Below are 266 nucleotides of genomic sequence, written 5' to 3' on the forward strand. Positions count from 1 at the left end.
GTTAAATAAGAAGGGTGACAATACACAGCCTTGACGTACTCCTTTTCCTATTTGGAACCAGTCTATTGTTCTATGTCCAGTTCTAACTGTTGCTTCTTGACCTGCATACAGATTTCTCAGGAGGCAGGTCAGGTGGTCTGGTATTTCCATCTCTTTTAAGAATTTTCCACACTTTGTTGTGATGCACATAATCAAAGGCTTTGGCATAGTCAATAAAGCAGAAATAGATGTTTATCTGGAACTCTTTTGTTTTTTTATGATCCAAC

The sequence above is a fragment of the Giraffa tippelskirchi genome, chromosome 6 (genome assembly GCF_054371585.1).
Source record: "Giraffa tippelskirchi isolate mGirTip1 chromosome 6, T2T-mGirTip1v1.2.pri, whole genome shotgun sequence".
NCBI classification, from domain to species: domain Eukaryota; kingdom Metazoa; phylum Chordata; class Mammalia; order Artiodactyla; family Giraffidae; genus Giraffa; species Giraffa tippelskirchi.